Genomic DNA, 9,363 nt, shown 5'->3' with positions numbered 1-9,363 from the left:
TTGTATTGCCATGAGCAAAAGAAAGAAGCTGGACCCCATCTCTCACTGTATATAAAAACTAATTCAAGATGAATTGAAGACTTAAATGTATGATGTGACACTATATAAGTCTCAGAAAAAAACTGAGGAAAAACTCTTCTGGACATTGGCCTAAATAATTCACCAATTTGTCAAATGCAACAAAAACACAAATAGACAAATGGAATTTAAACTAAAAAGCTTCTGCAAAGCAAAAGTGTATGATCAACATAGTAAATAGACAACCTACAGAATGGGGAAAAAATATTTGCAAGCAGTGCATCCAACCAAGGTCTAATACTCAGAATCTACCCAAAGAACTTGACAGGATAAAACAAACAACCCTATTAAAAAGTGGACAAAGGACATGAACAGATATTTTTCAAAAGAAGACATACAAAAATCCAACAAGCATATGAAAACATGCTCAGTATCACTAATCATCAGAAAAATGCAAATTAAAGCCACAATGAGATATATTTTACACCAGTCAGAGCGACCATTACTGAAAGTCAAAAAAAAACAGACATTGGCAAGGATGCAAAGAAAAGGGAATCTTATACACTGGTGGTAGGAATGTAAATTAGTAAAACCTCTATGTAAAACAGTAAGGAGATTTATCAAAGAACTGAAAATAGAACTACCATCCCTTTCAGCAATCCCAGTATTTGGCCATAAGCCCAAAGGAGAAAGTTATTATATAAAAAAACCCTGCACTTCTATGTTTAGTGCAGCACTATTCACAATAGCAAAGATATGAGATCAATCTAAGTGTCCATCAATGGAGGACTGGATAAAGAAAATTTGCATACCATGCAATATTAACCATAAAAAATGATGAAATTATGTCTTTTATAGCAACATGAGTGGCATGAGGCCATTATCCTAAGTTAAACAACTCAGAAACAGAAAATCATATACTGCATGTTCTCACTTATTAATGAGAGCTAAAAGATGGATACACCTGGACACACAAAGTGGAATAAGAGACACTGAAAAATACAAAAGCGTAAAGTGTGGGATGTGAGGGTTGAAAAATTACCTATTGGATATAATTTGGGTGATAGGGACACTAAAAGGTCAGACTTTACCACTACACAATATAAGCATGTAAGAAATTTGCAACTTTCTGCTGAATCTATAAAAATTTAAAATTAATATATAATTGTCCTTGAAAACAATAAAGTAAGTGAATGCATATATAATTTACGAGCCATGAAAAATAAAAAGTAAATAAAGAGACTTTACTAAACTCCCATATAAAAAGACATTGTGGCTGAATTAATTTAAAAACTAAGATTCAACTGTATACTATGTACAAGAAGCTCATTTTAGATTCAAGGACACATATAGGTTGGAAGTAAGGGAATGGAAAAAGTTATTACATGTAAATAATAATGAAAAGAAAGCAGGAGTGCTATACTTATACTAGACAAAGTAGACTTTAATTCAAAAACTGTCTCAACAAAGAGGTTCATAAAAATAAAATGATCAGTTCAAGAGAAAGATATAATAATTGTAAATACCTACACACCCAACATCAGACACATAAGAAAATAAATAAATATTGACAGATCTTAAAGGGAAAAACTGATAGCAACACAATAATAGTAAGAGACTTCAATACATCACATTTAATAATGAATAGAAAATCCAGATAGCAAATCAATAATTAAATGTCAGATAGTGGCCAGGCGCAGTGGCTTACGCCTGTAATCCCAGTACTTTGGGAGGCTAAGGTGGGCAAATCATGAGGTCAAGAGATCGAGACAATCCTGGCCAACATGGTGAAACCCCGTCTCTACTAGAAATGCAAAAATCAGCTGGGTGTGGTAGTGCGCGCCTGTAGTCCAAGCTACTCGGGAGGCTGAGGCAGGAAAATCGCTTGAACCCGGGAGGTAGAGCTTGTAGTGAGCCGAGATGACACCACTGCACTCCAGGCTAGGTGACAGAGCAAGATTCCATCTCAAAAAAAAAAAAAAAAAAAAAAATTCAGACTGCACAACCCTATAGACCAAATGGATCTACAAAACAAATATGGAATTTTTCACCCAACAGTAAAAGAATACACACTCCTCTCAAGCACACATAAAACCTTCTCCAGAATATGTTAGGTCACAAAACAAGTCTTCACAAATTGAAGAAGATCAGAACAGTACCAAGTATTTTTTTCTGGCCACAGTTAAATGAAACTAAAAATCAACTACAGCAACAAAATGGGAAAATTCACAGATATGTGGAAACTAAATAATATACTCTTGAAAAACCACTGCATCAAAGAGGAAATCAAAAGAGAATTTTAAAAATATCTAAAGACAAAAATGAAAGCACAACTTACTAAAACTTATGGGATGTAGCAAAAGCAATACTAAGAGGAAAGTGTATAGCAATAAATGCCTACATTCAAAAAGAATAATCACCTCAAATAAATAATCTAGCTTTATGCCTCAAATACCTAGACAAAAAACAAACTAAAGCCAAAATTAGCAGAAGGAAGGAAATAATAAAAATCAGAGCAAGAGTAACTCAAGTAGATAATAGAAAACAACAACAACAAACAAAAAGCTGTGATTTTTTTGCAAGAATTAACAAAATTGACAATTTTATAGCTGGGTTGAAAAAAAGACTCTAATAAATACAATTATAAGTGAAAGAAAAGATACAACTGATGCCACAGAAATACAAAGAATTAGAAGATACTTCTATGAATAATTATATGCCAACAAATTGGAGGTCCTAGAAGAAATGGAGAAATCCATAGATACATACAACCTAATAAGACTGAATCATGATGAAACAGAAAATATAAACAGATCAATAATGACTAAGGAGACTAAATCAATAATCAAAACTCCCAACAACAAAATAAAGCCCAAGACTTGCTGCCTTCATGGGTGAATGCTGCCAAACATTTTAAAAATAATTAATGCTAATCATTCTTAAAGTCTTCCCAAAACCAGAAGTACGGAGAATACTTCTTTTGTGTGTATGTGTACGTGTGTGTGTGACACTGAATCTCGCTCTGTTGCCCAGGTTGGAGTGCAGTGGCGTGATCTCGGTTCACGCAAGCTTGTATGGAGAACACTTCTGAACTCATTTTACAAAACCAGCATCATCCCGATACTAAAGCTAGAGAAAGATACCATAAGAAAACTATAGGCCAATATCTCTGATTAATATTGATGCAAAAATCCTCAATCAAATACTTACAAACAAAATTCAACAACATGTCAAAGCAATTATACACCATGACCAAGTAAGACTTATCTCTGGTATGCGGGTTGGTTTAAGATATGCAACCAATCAATGTGATATATGAAATTAACAGAATGAAAAATAAAAACTATATTATCTCAATATACACAGAAAAACATTTGACAAAGTTTATCACCTTTTATGGTAAAAACTCTCAACACATAGGTATAGAAAGAAATTTACTCAAAACATTGAAGGCCATTTATAAAGAGCCCATAGCTAACATGATCATCAATGTTATCTTAGAGAAAAATCTTTCCTCTAAGGTCTTGTACAAGCCAAGGATGCCTACCCCCACCACTTTTATTACTGAAAGTACTGGCAAAAGCAGTCAGACAGAAAAAGAAATAAAAGGTATCTAAATCATAAAAGAAAATATAAAATTATTTCTCTTTGCAGTTGATGTGATCCTACACATAGAACCCTTTAAAATTACACACACACACACACAAAAACCTTTTAAAACTAATAAATAAATTCAGTAAATTTGCAGGATACAACATCTACATAGAATAATCAGTTGCACTTCTTTACATCAACAACAATCTATCTGAAAAGGAGATCAAGAAAATAATTTCATTTATAATATAATCAAAAAGAATAACATACTAACAAATAAATTAAACCAAGGAGTTGAATGATTTGTACCCTAAAATCTATTAAGCACTGATGAAACAAATTGAGGAATACATAAACTGAAAGATATCTTGTGTTCATGGATTTGAAGAATTAATATTTTTTAAATGTCCGTACCACCCCAAATGATATACAGATTGAATGCAATCCCTATCAGAGTCCCAAATGGTATTTTTAACCAACATAGAGAAGACAATTCTAAAATTTGTATGTAACCACAAAAGACCCCAAATAGTCACCTTGAAAAAGAACAAAGTTGGAGGCATCACACTTCCTGATTTAAAATTATATTACAAAGCTATAGCTATCAAAACATTGTTACTGGCATAATTATAGAAACACAGACCAACAGAACTGAATTGAGAGGCTGGAAATAGACCCTAACGTATATATTCAATCAATTTTCAACAAGGGCACCAAGAATACACAATGGAGAGAGAATAGTCTCTTCAATAAATGGCTCTGGGAAAACTGGATATCCACATGTAAAATAAAATAGAATAAAATAAAACTGTACCTTTACACCATACACAAAAATCAACACAAAATTAATTACTTAAAACAACACAAATTTAAATACTTAAATGTAATATCTGAAACAGTAAAACACCCAGAAAACAAGATGGGGAAAAGCTTCTTGATATTGGCATTGATAATAATTACTTGGATATAACAGCAAAAGCTAAGCCAACAAAATCAAATATATACAAGTGGAACTACATCAAACTTTAAAACTTCTGCACAGCAAAGGAACTAATCAGTGAAATGAAAAGGCAACCCATGGATTGAAAGAAAATATTTGCAAACCATATATCTGATGAGGGTTAATATTCAAAACATATAAGTATCTCCTACAACTCAACAATAACAGCAATAAAGAAACCAATAATCCAATTTAAAAATAGGCAGGGACTTGAACAGATTTTTTTCCAAAGATGACATACAAAGGGATAAGTGGTATCTGAAAAGCAACACTGGAAAAATGCAAATAAAAACCACAATGAGGTGTTACTATAATACCTATTAGGATGACTATTATAAAAAGAAAATAGGTAAGTGTTGATGAGGATGTAGAGGAAAGGGAAGCTTTGTACACTGTTGGTGACAATATAAATTGGTCTAGTCAATATGTAAAACAGTATGAAGGTTCCTTAAAGTAATAAAAATGAAAGTACCATATGATCTAGCAATCCCTCTTCTGTGTATACATCCAAAGGAAGTAAAATCAGTACCTTGAAGAGATACCTGAGCTCTCATGATCATTACAACATTATTTACAATAGCCAAACAACCTAACTGTCCATCAACAAAAGAACAGATTTTAAATGCTGTGGTAGATATATACACAATGAAATATTATTCAACTTTTTAAAAGGAGATTCTGTCATTTATAACAATATGGATGAAAATGAAGGACATTATGCTAAGTGGAATAAGCTAGACCAGAAAGAAAAATATTTCAAGAGCTCAATTATATTTGCAATGTTAAAAGATCAAATACATAAAAATAGAGAGTAAAATGGTGGTTACCTGGGGTGAGGAGGTAGGGGGAATGGGGAGGTACTGGTAAAAGAGTATAAAGTTAACAGTTACGTAGAATGAAAAAAAAAAATCTAATCTCATGATCTAAAGTATAGCATGATGACTATAGTTACAGTATTGTACACTAAAAATCTGAGGCCAGGGTTGGTGGCTTCTGCCTGTAATCCCAGCACTTTGAGAGGCTGAGGTGGGAGGATCACTTGAGCCCAAGAATTCAAGACCAGCCTGGGCAACAGAATGGGATCCCATCACTACATAAAATTTAAAAATTAGCTGGGCATTGTGGTGCACATCTATAGTTCCAGCTACTCAGAAGGTTGAGGTGGGAGCATCTTTTGAACTCAGGAGGTCGAGGCTGTAGTGATCCATGATTATGCTAGTGCATTTAAGCCTCCACAATGAAGCGAGACTCTGTCTCAAAAAAAGAAAGAAATTTGATAAAAGTCAATTTCAGGTGCTCTCACTACACAAAAAAGGATACGAGACGTGAAGTGATGGATACGTGAATTCGCTTGACTATAATTTTACTATGTGTAGGTATTTCAAAACATTACATACACCTTAAATTTATGAAACTTCTTTTTAAGAAATACTAGATTGGGGAACATGCATATCATTGGTGACTTTTAGCTCCCCAAGTACAGTTTCAGTGGCACCAAGGGCACTAAAGCATACGTGGAGTAGGCAAAAGAAGTATGAACGTAATTGGATATGAGGATATGGATACTATTTTTAATATACTTTTCTAAAAGAGGAACAGAGAAATCTAGCAGAAACTAGATGGTGTTAAAAGAAAAACTTCAGTCAAATTAAATTTAAAGGAGTTTAATTGAGCAATGAATGATTTGCGAATTGGGCAACCCCCAGAAGAATCACAACAGATTCAGAGAGACTCCAGGGCAACCGTGTGGTGGAAGATTTAAAGACAAAAAAGGGGAAGTGACGTTACAGAAATGGGAAGTGAGGTACAGAAACAACTGAATTGGTTACAGCTCAGTGTATGCCTTCTTTCAACAGAGTTTGAATACTTGACAACAGTGTATGAGTGGTTGAAGTATGGCTGCTGGGATTGGTCATGACTCAGCTATTGTTACAGGCACAGACCCCCAATTTGGTTACAATTTGTTCCCAAGGTCTCAAATATAGAAGTATGGAGTCCTTCTCAGCCCATATTAGGTTCGCTTTAACAATGGGAAATGGGAGGTCAAGTGACTTTCTTATAAGATACTATAAGATTACATGCTGATTCAGTTACAAGGAAATTTTAAAGATATATGGGCAGAGGGAGGATACAATGTCATGAGTGGCATCCTTTTAGAGTTATAAAATATGACCCTGCTCCACTAATGGTTGTTTCCACTTGTAGTACATCTCTGGTTATACAATTTCGTCACAAAAACATAAGACACCTTGTTGCACTGACTTAATTAATCTTGAAATCCCAACCATACACATGCTATAGCTTTTTTAAAATTTTATAACCTTCTAAACAATGTTATACTGTATGACGGATTTTTTTTCCTGGTTTACCATTAATCCAAAGGTGCAAAATTGTCTTTTAAATAGGAATGGTGTGTGCTGCTTCTGTTCCATCAAGTGCTCTGGTACTGTAAAGACATTTAGCACACAAGGACTGCGAGAAATCTTCTGAATTACTGATCAGCAACAAAGTCATTCTTCAGTATCCACAGGGCATGGGTTTCAGGACCTCGTGGAAGCAAAAATCAGAGGATGCTAAAATCCCTAATATAAAATGGTGTAGTATTTGCACCTAAGCTATGCACATTCTCCCATATACTTTAAACCATCCCTAGATTACCTATAATACTTAGTACAATAGTTGTTATACTTTATTGTGTAGGAGTAGTAACAAGAATAAAATCCTGTACATGTGCAATACACATGCAATTTTAAAAAAAAAATGTTTTTGATCTTCAGTCAGTTGAATTGGTAGATGGAGAACCCATGGACACGGTGAGCTGACTGTATATTGTTCTGTTAGAAATTGAAATTTCTTATAGAAAACTCCAGTGAGAGTTTTCTCTTGTTCTATCCAAAACAAATAAATATAACCATAAATTGACTCTTTTGAACAAAAGTACAGCAAGAGATTTATTGATTTTTAAAACAATGTAAGCATGTTTAGATTTATAGAGCAACATGAACATTGAATATTACTAATAAAATGAGAAATAGTTATGGTTTTCACTTGCTTTTTTCTGCAAAAATGAAATAAATAATGCATTGTTTCTGTTCTTTTTTTAATTTTTCTCTCTCTCTCTCTCCTGGTTTTCTTTCTCCGTTAATGGAGTGGCAATTTTATCACATTCCACACATATAGTATGTTCTAACAGTTTTTACATTCTGATAACTACTTTGGTGAAAAAGCAGTGAATAATGTGTTAATTTAACATTGCTAAAAATGACCTTAACATTTATATTTTCTGAATATGTTATTTGAACACATAACCTCTATCTTGCTTAATATATTTTTATTCTCATTTCCCATGTAAATGTATATGTGTATGTAAAGACTAAAACTTAACACTTACCCATGTTCAGTAACAACTGAGGAATCAGTAGAGGGGGAGCCCTAAAATTAATTCTGAAAAAAGTTTGTCTTCAAGTTGCTGCCTTTATGTGAATAGCTATTTGAAGCTAAGTACCTGATAATTTGTAGACATATTCATTCTTTTGTTCTTAAAACCAGTTGTTTGAATATTAGAAAGAAATATTCATGTCCAAAAGCTTCATGTTAACAGGCAAACAATTACATGAAGATAAGTGTCAACATAATTAGAGTATATTCCTTATAGATATTTTCTAAATGGTGGGTTTTATGGGGACATTTTTCCTTTGGAATGATAAAAGAAGAAAAGGATTCCTTCAGCATGACTTCAGGTTTCTTGTGTCTTTTAAAATTTGATGGTTTGAGCCTTCAGCTTGTTTGCAGATACCACATGTGGGGTGGTCTTAGATTTTAAACTGTATCCTGACAATGCCATTGTCATATAATAATGGGGGGGGGACAATTTAGCTTATCTTGCTTCTTACAGATCTTTTCTATAAAATATCTTGCTGAAAATCATAATATACCTCTTATTATAGCACAGTGCTTTATGTTTAGAAGGCATATATTAAAAATCACTATAATTCAGTAAACCCAAGTTTTATTCAATGCTCATATGTGTTAACCACATCGCAAGTGATGAAGTTTGTTTGCATTAAGAGACCCTCTACAATGTCTACTTTTCTCATGTTTATTTACTTACCTCAAAATCAATAATTTAATTCCAAAGACATGGTATTATCTCTAAACTAAATTTTAAATAATATATAACTAGAATTGTGTTTGTCTTATAAATTAAATGTATATTCTTGGCAACAGGAACCAGTGAGCTGGCTGGTGGAAAGAAATAATAAATTCTTCCTTCCCTTGTTTTGTCTTAATTCCTTCCTTCCTCTATCAAAAATCACAATGCATTCTAAAAAAAAAAAAAAAAAAAAAAAGGGGGGTCAGAGAGACCCTGACTCTCCAGCTTTCATTCTGTATATACCAGTATTGGCAAATGACTCAGTTCAATGCCAGGACCCTGCCTGCTTGTCTATTAACCTAATTGACAGTGCCTGTCACACGTGTCAGGGTGACTTCTCTCAGAACAGCTCACATATTTGAGCAAATTGGAAAGAGTGAGGGCAAGAAAGCCTAATCACTATTGCTCCTTCATCTCTGGAAGAACAAAGTGCCAGCTTGACTGTTTGAGATTATGTGAAAAACTCAAGAAAATTTGAAAGAAACATATATGCAAAGAGGACATGCTTCACAGGACAGACAATAGAAGCATGTTACTAAGGGCCTCCAATGTGGTCTCAGTATCAGGATACAGCTGTGTGACTGTAACACAAAGGAAT

This window comes from Chlorocebus sabaeus, chromosome 25, assembly GCF_047675955.1.
Source record: "Chlorocebus sabaeus isolate Y175 chromosome 25, mChlSab1.0.hap1, whole genome shotgun sequence".
Taxonomy (NCBI): Eukaryota; Metazoa; Chordata; class Mammalia; order Primates; family Cercopithecidae; genus Chlorocebus; species Chlorocebus sabaeus.
This window is presented reverse-complemented; position numbering follows the sequence as displayed.